This window comes from Daphnia pulex, chromosome 3, assembly GCF_021134715.1.
Source record: "Daphnia pulex isolate KAP4 chromosome 3, ASM2113471v1".
NCBI lineage: Eukaryota > Metazoa > Arthropoda > Branchiopoda > Diplostraca > Daphniidae > Daphnia > Daphnia pulex.
The window spans coordinates 11,409,380-11,420,777 of record NC_060019.1 but is presented as its reverse complement, the minus strand read 5'-3'; the positions used below and the strand labels follow the sequence as shown (position 1 = coordinate 11,420,777).

The following is an 11,398-nucleotide window of genomic DNA, read 5'->3' as shown; positions in this document are numbered from 1 at the left end:
ATTTTATCTAATTTTTGTTATCTTTTAAAGATGTCCAACTTACAGCAACAGCGGTTGGTCAATGAACAACTGCGACGAGAGGCGGCAATCAAGCGAATTACCGTTCGCCAAGCTGTCGCTGATATAATGGTAAATATAATATTTCAGTCAATATAGTCAGTTTTGTTGATGCTAAAATCAAAAATAATTTAAATATTGAACGTCTTGGTAGGGACGACCAAACTGATGTATCTAATTTCAATCTTATTACAGAAATACGTGAACGACCACCAGCAGGACGACTGCTTGATGATCGGTTTCAGCTCACAAAAAGCCAATCCTTTCCGAGAGAAAAGCAGCTGCTCAGTACTATAAACAGAAACCGCCAGTTCTTATTCGTGCTTGTACTCTACCTTGCTGTTGAAGAATGAAGCATACTTCCTTGCAGAGCTTACAGCCGAATCAATTCTGTTGTTTTTTCATGTGTCGTGACAAGCGAAATGGTTTTCGAACATTAACTTTGGGCTCAGTAAACCTGCGTGTCGGTTTCTGCTGTTACATTTTTCGTGGTATAACTGATCAATGCCGATTGTGCTGTCGTCAACTGTTTCATGTATTATAAATAAAGAACCTGACCAACTGGTCTCAACGAATTGAAAATTCAACGATTTCTCTTACGTAAGCTACTTGGAATTCATGAAAAGAAAATCGATGCGCGGATATGTATTGGACGGATTTATACCTCAAACAATGTCTACTCAAACATTTCCCTTGCAGATTCGCAAATGTGATTTTAAATGTGTTAAAAGCTAAGTTAGACATGCTAACACACTTGTACTATTCTACAGATTCGCAAGCAGGAGTTCGTGTATTAATTATTTAATTTTCATCCCTCGGTCATCTCTATACCCTCGGTGCTGTGGTATCAAATTAAATTCTACAATTAATTTATTTATTACTGATAATTATTATTCAAGCAGGAAAAATGGCTAAATTGAAGTTTCAGCACAGAAATTTACAGTTAAACTGAACGACTATGTGTACACTGTACACACACAACTGCTCTCAAAGTAAATAGCCTCGTCATATTTCTGAACGATAAAGCTACAAAACCTGTCAAAATGTCATTGAAAGTATGGAAATTTAATCAAGATGATGGCTTCAATTTCACATCTGGGCGCCCATTTGCTTCACGTGCGTAACACGAGAGAAAAAATTCAATTTACAAGGAACAAAGCTTCGAATCGACTCATTTTTCACCGACTATTTCGCATGCAGTTTGGCTGCTGTTTGATCGAGTTTCGATCGTCAATCGATCAAAACTCGGTAGGACGAAGGAACTTAATCCATTTACCGCGAAGTACCCGAAAATGTTCTTCGCATCCATTCTGCAATCATCTTTGGCGTTGCGAAAATAATTCACCTGTAAACTAATTAAGCAATCCTTCCTTTACAGTGTTTTCAGCTAAATGTCGCCCTACGTCTATAACCATATTAACGTAACCTACTTCCAACAACTTGATGTAGCAGATGTTCTAAAATAACTTGGACCGGAAAACAAAAGAAACGGATGCAACGTTGGTAATAAGTGAATAGCAACCGATGTGTTGTCAGGATACCAAAGCGTCGACGGGTATGTTTTGTTATGTCACATATCGATTGATTTTAATTTGAAAGGTGAAGCGCACACATTTTTTTTTTCTTGCGCAATATGCTAGATCAATCAGCCGGGATTTAATTTGAATAACATTCGCAATTAATTTTAATAGGAAAACAAGTTGGCTAGTACTATATTATACCGCCATGTCATGCCCATCAAGATCAAATATCCGATTAGTAAGTTATATCGCTAACATATAATAACGCCCTCGGTTGTTTCAAATTTCAGCACGACGTAGGGTAATATAACGTATGCATACAGAATTCATCATTTATTTTATTCATAAGTCAAATCCCATATGCCCCGCCATGCAAGTCAGTATAAGCTATATAACTTATTACCTGCTATATGGTAGTAGCCCAGACCTTTCTATACTGCACAGCTAATAATAAGACGAGAAAATCAGTATTCAGAACGTGACGATGCGACGCTGGAATGTCACCCCCTGTACTCTCCTGTATACACCACGCGCCTGTTTGAAACATAATTACATGGAAGCCTCGCCAACTTGCATCAGATGTGAAATGGTAGGAGATGTTCCTAGCATGGAAATCATCGAATTTTCACAATTCTCTTCTTTATGTCTAATTCGCCATCCATTTATGCGATCGTTCTAAGAACTAAGCCTCGCATAATACACGAGGCCGTGCTTGCATAATATATATAGTATAGTTGGAAATCCCTGAAAAAGAATTGCTCGCATCAAACTCGGGAGTAAACCAAAACCATCAGTACAGTCGAACCCACCAAAACGTCCGGGTGTATCATCGATTACTACATCGGTAAGCCAAAAGGGCCACTCCCTTTTCGACGAAGCGGAATACTATATTATAGTTCATTTCCAAAAGTAGCTCAGTTCTCTGAATCGTTAATGAGGAGAGCCCCCTTGACGGTTAGATCTATACAATGGACGGCCGCAAATTTTCAACATGAATATTCCGGTAGATATTTACTATATCTAATACCCAGTTATGTATGAGCGGAAGATACGTCGGCCTAAAGGATGAGTGATGCTAGTTTCATATCATTTCATAAATAAACAACCATTATATTTTAACAAACTGTCAGTCCATCAGTCAAGCTACAGCCGGTTAAATCTGATATGCTGTAATAAAATGATGTGGCTTTAGGTTCTTCAATTATCTTTATTTTTGGATAATTAGATTTAGCGATGAAAAGATTATATATATATCGTTCAAAAGAATTAGTTTAAAGGGCGCACGTGTGGCCTAAACTGCATCCATTTATCTACGCCAGAGTATTTTGCTGGAACCAACAACAACAAAAAAAGTCTGGAACCTGTAAAGAGAGTTGAAGGAACTGTGCACTATAGGCAATCGATTGAAAGTATAAAAGTGCACACAAGGATGAGCAAAAGGTTTTGAGCCCCGAATAAGAAAGCTGCTGGCTCTCTCTTGTGACTCTTCACAGCTCAAAAACGGAGAGATTCCATTAAGATTATTTTCCTATACTTTAAAAAGTCTTGAAGTGCTTTTGTCCTTCGCCAAACAGGGCCATACACCTGAGGTTCTGTATATACATATAATATGAACAAAGTTCAAGTGTTTCCTCTGTGTTTCTTCAATTGATTTCTTTGTCCAATAAAAAATCAAACGAATAAGTGGGGTGGAGGCCATATGAGAAGAACCACTTTGGATGGAAGAATAAACTGCCTAGCTCCTTTGCTCTTGTCTCCTTTGTTTTCCAACAACAAAAGAGACCTGAACAAGTGAAAATCCAATCGATTTCATCAAATTTTTTTTCGAATGAATTTCCACCGAAAACGCAACTTTTTTTTTTTAAACAAAAGGAATATAAGCAAGACAATCTCAACTGGGGTTTTATCATTTCTCTAATAAAACGCGCACAGTTTCTACCGTCTCATTTTCCCGGCTGATTCTTTTTTCCTGATCCCGCCCGCCAGTCGTATCGTGCAGCAGCTTATATACGCGGACGAATGGCGTATAGTGATGTAATATCCTCGGAGCTTTTCTTTTTATATTGCCGCCTATTTTCCTCTCTGCTGCCATATCTTTTTCTCTGGACTTTTCAAAAATAAAAACCATAATGTATTATGATACGGCGTGATGGAGTATTTCGCTCAGATAATATGGCAACGCGCCCTATTAAAGCCAAATTGAGGCAGCTGCTATACTACGTCAAAGCTTTGAGCTCGTATAATATATGCTTTTACACTACTCTGAGTGTGAGTGCAGTGCCTTATAAAACTGGATTAATACACTCTCTCTCTCTCATTTCCTTGAGGAATTAATGAAAATACGATTTCTGGTTGCTAACGCTTGACCCGATTTACATTTTATATTAGTATTATACAGAGGTGACCTTAACTTTTCTCGGATTCTTGTTATTATTAACAGTTGGTTGGATGGTGAGCGGCCAATGTAGAACGAGCAACCTAGAAAATCCATGTACGTATTTATTTTGACTCCGTCAAGCTCTTGATTACGGGGGCTGCGTTCGCCTTGAATTGGCGAAACAACGCTGTACAACAGTTGAATTATGTAATGCGCTACACGTCAGCCCGGTGTAATATTCTTTGAAAAACTGAACATTTTGAAATTTGTTTTCTTTTTTTTTTTTTAAACAAACTCTGAAACGGCCATCAAATATTTCGAAGGTCGGATCCATATAAAATGTCCGATACCCACAAACTGAATGGAATTCATGGGAGCTGAATATTTGATGGAACGACGCTCCAAAATTTTTTAAAAAAGGGAAAAAAAATAAAAAGTTTATTTAGTTAATCAATTTTTAAAAGAAAGATAAGAAGAAATGGCTTAGAGTATATCAGATTAAATATTTTTTCCCAAATAGAATTTGCCCTACTTTTTTCCTGCCACAGCACAAAACAAATACGTAATAATTCAAACACTTATTAATCGTCTAAACGGTATAGTACTAACCTTGTGCTTTTGTGTTCGTGTGCAGTACCGCTTTTAGTCACAGCGCGGGAATATAATAAAAAAATACCCCCGGTCTTTTTTGTTTTGTATTTGTTATTGGTTTTACTAGGTCACTTGGTCAACTCGCTCAATAACAAAAGCAAACATTTATTTCGTGAACAAATGTGCCGACTATATAATAATGTCAACCGACCGTTTTGGGTGGCGCTGGGAGAAACGCTTTCACTGTTCCATATCTTTATTGTCCGAAAACGGCCATCCACATCAGCACCATCAGCTGATTTTCGTCTATACTCTCCGAGTCAGGGGGAAACAACCAGGATGTTGTCCAAATGACGGTGACTCAGCTGCGAGGTATTGCACGCAGGTTCACGCAAGAATCAAAAAGGGAAATCCGAGATGTAGGTCTCTCCTATGTATGCCAACTTCCGGCTAGCACTAGCTATAGTATATCCCGTGTTTAAAAAAAAAATATATTTTCAATGTTAAAATAATAGAGAAAGTTTTTGTTTTGGCCCCAAACGCTTTTGATGTGATGGTCTCCGGAAGTTTGGCAAGAGAAAGCCAAGAAATTGTTGGCGCCTATACTTGAATGAAGGTGGTGGCCTGGTGGGGACCGGTGGTGATGCGACAGTCAAGGTTATAAGCGCACACAACTGCTGATATGATATTTCGCCTCTTTTGAATTTTTCCAGTTTCTCGCGGGTGGCGATCGCGCGCTACTCTGCTAGTAGTTTGACTTTGGCGCCCAACCGAGTCAGGTGTGTCGGCCCCACCGCTCCTCTCTACATAACGAAACCGAGTGAAAGTGCCATTACAGGTCCGCGTCTGTTATTCTTTGATTTATCTCACTCGCTTTTCCTTTTTCGCAGACGTCCAAGTGAATTCCCAAAGTGAATTGGTTCTTATTTCAATTCAATTCAACAAACTCTCGCGCGTGCACCATCTCTCTCTGTGTGTTTTTAGGATTTTAAAAGAATAAAGTGTTGTTGTTTGCCAGACCTTGTCCGAACTGTCTCTCGCTCCTGTCAACCACTATTTTTGTTGGCGTTTTGTTGGTGCAGAAAGATTTTTTTAGAGAGTCTATAGTTTGGATTATTTTTCCTTGACGTCCTTTTTCAAACAGATAAGACTGTTGGGGAATTCTAATCTCGGCCCCGCGTCTTTATCTCACTCTCCGTGTCACACTGTGGACCCAACTAGAGCGACTCACGCTCGATTCGGCCATTCAGATTTGGAGGTATGCGTCTCTCATCGAGGCGCATATTCGGAATAAGTGAACAAGGAAAAAAGTATTCCATCATCGACTAGCGCCGGGTTTCTATCATTTCTTTTCATTCGGTCCAGCTAGCAGAGTTCGTCAGTGCAGTTTGACTCTTCCGCTGTTGGACGTTTTGCGTGAATTGTGGTATAGGTGTTGGCCGAAGAATTTCACGCACAAAATCTGTTTCACTGTGTCCGACGGTGGCCTTTATTGGCAGTCATCCGTGCAAAATAGGCTAACTACTCTATTACTGGCCAATCTCCCAGGCTGCGCTTTCGTCATCTTCGACACACAATTCCCGGTAAGTCTGTGCCACGCATTATAGTCTCAGTCGAACGTGTTTTTGAATATTCATGAGCGTACGTCTTATAATTTATCTCCGAACGGTAATATACGTGCGGGCGCCAAATGTTTGAGGAATTATAAACCCGGTTTTATTTATTACGGGCTATGTCCAAACCTGCGTTCAAAAATTCCCCGAGAGCCATCGTTATAGTACACTTACTTGGAGGGAATTTTTAAAAGTCCAATCGACGAGTAACGTGATAATATGTAACTCGCGTTGAAAAGTGATTTCATTTTTATCTCAAATCATTTTTAAAATTTTCGATATCGCCTAACACACGGAGGAGGGACTTTGATTCTTTCTATAAGTTCAACTTGTAAATCACTTGTTTCAATTGACAGATTGAAATGAATAATTTCTCCCATCGGGCGCAAGTGCTGCTGCAGTGTACACAACGAAATATCTATATCTCTATAAGAAATATAGGCGGGTGTTATTACATCGCCTCAAAAAATTGAATAAGGATAGTATACATGTTGGATGGGGTTTCTTCTCGACAATTTTTGGGGTGGAAAGTTGGCTATATATATTACGTGTGCGCATGAAGAATGATGGAGTGTTTGACGCGGCGGAGAAGTCTTAAGACTAACAAATTGCAAAGCGATTTCAGCGCGCCTGCCGCCAGTGTATATATATAGAGGCGCGGTCGTAATAAATCAAAATAAATCTCGGGAGGAATATCTATATCGTCCCGGGCTGCTGCTGATCGAAGCCAAACAACATCCAAGTAGACGAGAACGAAATTAAAAAATAAATAAAAATTGAGGGAGCGTCTCACGTTCAAATGATTATAATGCCAAAATGTGTCTTATATCGGGCGAGGGTTGTATAGAATGGAATGATTTTACAAGCGACACGTTATACACAACAACAACACCAACAAAAGAGAGAAATATCGAAGCTCATCCATCTCAGAGACGAGAGTCTGTAATATGGCGCGCGGGAACTCCCGATTTTCTATCTCGACGGGAAAATAATGGCACGGCAGTCTATCGTATGGGGCGTGTGTGCATACGGCGTGCTTGTTCCACCCCACCCCACCCCGCTATACATATACGGCCGATTTGTCAAACTGCATACGCGATTCGACTGAAACTGGCTGGCTGGCCGGGCCGGGGTGGCGATCCAGAATGAATGGACTGGGCCAAAAAAAAATACAAAAAATACATGTCCGGATGTGCTGGACAATTCGATGGACCACAGAATCTAAAAAGGCGGAAATAATCAAATAAAAATAAAATAAAAAAAGTTGCAGTTGGGCCGGCGATGTCTTATATTCTCTCTACTTTTTTGACCGTTGGGGGGTGAATGTGATTGATATTGGAATCACGTGCCAAATGTTTTTGGTTAACTCCCTTCCCCGACTTTATTTTTTTTTCTTCCCGGGATCTGACGCGGGATCGTGGGAGGGAGAGGCTGAAGCCAAGACGTTGTTGTATAAAGGACAGCACAGCTTATAAGTCTAGAGACTTGGAAAGTTTGAATCGATAGATAGATGTGTGCGTGTGTGTTGGGTGAACAAATTTCCCTAGCGGGCGCGGTCGTTGTGTAATATACTCTACTCCTTTCCACCCTCTTGGTAAGGAGAGTGCTGTTACATATACCCAAACGAAATATTTTCAGCCTGAAATCCCAAACCAGTCGTCAATAAAGCGACGCGGGTATAGGAAAAAGACCCTGCTCCAAATAAACGAGATATAACAACATTGAGCCTTTATTTTTTAAAAAATATATTTAATTCAAAGACAATGGGGTCTTAAATAAAAATAAAAATAAAAGTTAAACAATTTTAAAAAATATCTTTTTTTTTTGGTCTTATTTTTATGATGAGCGCGAGCGTGTGCTCAAAGTCAAACAAAATAACACAAGGGAGTCGCGAAGAAGAAAAAATAAAAATAGTTTTTCCAAGGTTTTGGGTTCTTTTTTTATTATAAAATAGTGTCGGGTTTCGGGGATCACTTTCTCGCCCAAGGTTGAGTGCTCAGCTTGTAAGGAGGAGGATCGCCAGACGAAATTTATGGGCTTAAAAATGAAAATCCAAAAAGTTTTCGTTGATTTTTTTTAAACTAAATAATAGTACGCTGGCCAATCGCTTATTAAGGTTGACGTGACCCTGCTCTAGGCATAGAAGGAGTAGTTTACAAGACAAATAAATCGTCTCAGTTTGAAGGGCAATATAAATTTCTATTTGGGATATTGATTGCATAATAAAGAAGAAATAATAATCTGAGAAAATGTATTTGATTGGACCTATAAATTGGCTTGATGGTTTTTATTGAAATAGTTTGGATGATCTGGTTGATTGGGTAGTAATAAAGTCAGCAAGTAAAACAGAGTAATAAACTATATATGTATCGTCGTAGATTGGGAGATTTATTTTTGTAATTGTTTCCCCTGAGATTTTAAGAATTTCATTTCAAATCTCTTGTTCAATAAAAACTGCTATAACAAAATGGGACTTGGCCTATTATACGCTGGTTGCGATAGGAGAAACCCCCGCACTATAATAAATTCTCCTTGATAACATGCTGCCCAGATTGGGTCAAGAGTGCCACAAATTGCAGCTTGTTGATTGGCGCTTCACAGTTGCCCACCACCATCAAAAGCGCTTTATTATTGAGCAATATAATAATAGACGAGAGAGAGATAGCAAGGCCGCATCAGCCCATCAAATATAAAAGTCCGCACGCAACCGAATTTTCTCCACACGAGAGAAAAAGTGGGTGGTAATGGACAACCCAAAAGCGCTGGGCAAATAATCACCTCCAACGGTCGGGGGAAAAAAAAATTAAAAATCAAATGAAATAAAATTCTAGAAAGCGTGGGGGATTATGTGCCAACGGCACAGAGCAGGTCTCTTGCGTAATTCTGGATCAGCACGTCGGATAATGTTTGTGTGTTTAACTCAAAGTGAAGAAGAAGGTCGCGCTGGTGGGTGATGAGCTCTTTGATTAGCTTTCAAAAATTCTCTTAAACTAAGTCAAAGACGTTTGACAACGATCAAACTTAAACTAACCTATTTTTCTCTAAGCCTATGTGTCATATTATTTATACGAACTCCCGGACTATCTTATTATAATATTTCTTTTTCTTTTGCCAGCTTATTCAGGATGATATGAGTTAGTATAGTAAATAATAACAAGGCGTCCGGTCCGGGTATAATGGGACCAGCGTTGCTCGGGAGTGGCCCTCCTATTTAACTTGGCGCCCACTGATTGTAACTATACAACAGGGCGTGGGTGGAACACGTTACGTCCATATGAATAGGCATTGAATGTCATAGAGTTATTATTGAATTGGTGCCTTATAAAATGTTTTGCGAGGTCTACACTACGTGACCTACAAAATAAATAAAATGAATCTCACGCGTGCGGGAGTCCCGCTGGAAAAAGTCCTCCTTTTTCTATGCGTTCTCTCTTTCCGGTATAGGACGACGACGCGACATGATGGAGAGTTGCTTTCCATTACCGTTGGTCCGTGTACAAGGACCGCCCAGTGAGCCATCCAGTTGGACCCGATTATTCCGCATCAGATTCCATTACATCCAGCAGGAGGCTAGCTAGACAGACACACTATTATAGCATTATTGTCCAGCACAAGGCTCCAGCAGGAAACACGTGAAATTTTTCACGTCCATTTCCCGCTGTGGAAGGGGGCTGCTGACGGATGGCAGTCGGACACCATTTTGGGGAGTGAATGGGGGGCGGGAAAGACCATCACCACCACAATCAAGTCGTTTCACGACGGCTTAACACTTTTTGATCGATGAGTCATCATTCATTCCAGTCACAGGCTATACATATGTGTATCCTATAGTTCAATTGCTAATACATGTTATATAGCTATATCGCTGGTGCCATCTTCTTTTGAATGAAATTCAACCGCGCATAAACATTTTATTTTTTTATTTTGCTGGCGTCCAGGCCATTGGCACAAAAGAAATTTCCCTGCATTTAAATCTGATATGATAACTCAACTTCAATTCGTATACATTACCTATCGCATATTGTACAAATAAAAAAAAACCTTATTAAAATTTCAACAAATAAATCAAACTTGGCTTTACTTCCCATGCGGCAGCAGCAATCTAATATATAATACAAGAAAGCCTATGTGCGGAGTTGGATGCGCCAGCGGTCCGCAGTTCCGGCGGAATTATATTTTCTTTACTTATCCTTTTTTGTTTTGTTTTTTTGTTTTTTTATTAAAAAAGAAAAAGAATGAAAGAAGAAGACTTGGCTGTTTGTTGTTGTTTGTCCTTCAAGCTTGATCGAGTGTACAGCCATATAGTGACCAGCAGGGTCAGAATAAGAAGAAGCTACTAGCTGCTGGCCGCTGCGGATTGCGTTTTTGCCTATCTGACTTACATAAGTCCAGTTGTTTTTGGATTCCCCCTCTTTCATCTCCATCACGTCCACATGTGTTACTTGATGTAGCGATGACGTCATTTCCTGAGCTATACCCCCCCCCCCTTTTTTTGATTTTCTTGGCAAGAGAATAGAGACTTATTCTCAAGTCTCTGTGGGGTTCACAGGGAACTTTACTATACTACTAATCATCCCACAGGAAAATGATTACGACATATGCGGGTCTAACGTCTAAGTATATATGTACCACCTAGATCTAATATTGGCTAATTATTATGAGAAACAAGTGATTAAGGTCAGCCTCATCACACACACCACGGAGAAATAGGGTTCTATATCCCCATCTTCTATTCCCTAATAGACAATCAGCCGTTGACGCTTATATGTACTATATTCCTTTACAAGAGCTCTAACGAACATTGTATCACTAAAGTTCTAGATATTTTTTTCGGATGACGATGGCCCTCATCCAGCAGATGAGTGGCGATATCGGCTTATATTCGCAAGATATACGTGAGGAATCGATTGGTTTGGCTGTAGATATACTGATTGTGCGCTCATTATTCGCTCAACATCATCAGGCGCATAATCAAACAGGATATTATATTTATTTGTATATCGCGCAACGAATCTGTGCCAACATCCCCCCCTTCTATTTGTGAATGAATAAAAGACGAGGAAAAAGCTGCAAGATAAATAAACAATTAAAATAAGTATTTTAACAGCTACAAAAAGAAAAAGGGGGGAATATTATATCAGGCCTTTACATGCCCGGCCATTATTTTCTTGTCGAGAAACAATGTCGAAATGAGGAAGCGCGGAGAGAGCTAGACGGATGCTGATGCTAGAGAGCTTCGT

General features: G+C 39.6%; 1 protein-coding gene and 1 long non-coding RNA gene across 2 annotated transcripts in view; both read left to right on the top strand.

Annotated features, from left to right (window-relative positions):
* Positions 1 to 440: 440 nt before the first annotated feature.
* Positions 441 to 2,943, top strand: LOC124189896. The gene is made up of 3 exons (XR_006872709.1): positions 441 to 766; positions 828 to 901; positions 960 to 2,943. It is a non-coding gene; the product is annotated as an uncharacterized LOC124189896 (long non-coding RNA).
* Positions 2,944 to 5,869: 2,926 nt separating this feature from the next.
* The window catches only part of LOC124190157 (putative protein kinase C delta type homolog), a 50,806-nt gene continuing 45,277 nt past the window's right edge, over positions 5,870 to 11,398 (top strand). The window contains exon 1 of the mRNA XM_046582732.1: positions 5,870 to 6,128. The gene's annotated coding sequence lies outside the window, so the exon portion shown is untranslated. The remainder of the gene's footprint in view (positions 6,129 to 11,398) is intronic.